Source organism: Polistes canadensis, unplaced genomic scaffold (genome assembly GCF_001313835.1).
Source record: "Polistes canadensis isolate GaletaPanama2010 unplaced genomic scaffold, ASM131383v1 scaffold_117, whole genome shotgun sequence".
Lineage (NCBI taxonomy): Eukaryota > Metazoa > Arthropoda > Insecta > Hymenoptera > Vespidae > Polistes > Polistes canadensis.
Window position 1 is genome coordinate 118,081 of NW_014569664.1, and position 445 is coordinate 118,525.

The following is a 445-nucleotide window of genomic DNA, read 5'->3' on the forward strand; positions in this document are numbered from 1 at the left end:
TCTCTCTCTCTCTCTCTCTCTCTCTCGTCTGTATAATTAAAGATATATTAAAATAAAATATAAAATCAGGCGCATTTATTAATTAATTAAAAAAAACCTTTGTGTGTGAGTTAGCGATATGACTATTATTTTCCTTGTTATTGTTTGCATTATCTAAGCTAGAAATTGTAAAAGAAATAGGTTTTTCTTGTATTTCTGAAGAAATAATCGTATGATTAGAATTGTAGCTCATCTCCTTCATTATTTCTGAGAATATTTCTGCAATATGTGTACATTATTATTGCAAAGTTATTTATAACAAATAAACTACATTAATTAGCATAAGATAAATGGACCGTTTATTTTGAAAGTGATATAAGTTCAATTTCTGCTGTTTTGAGAAAATTAAAGGTTTGCATATTGGTTAATTTAAAAATATTCATTAATTATATCAAGTTTGACAATG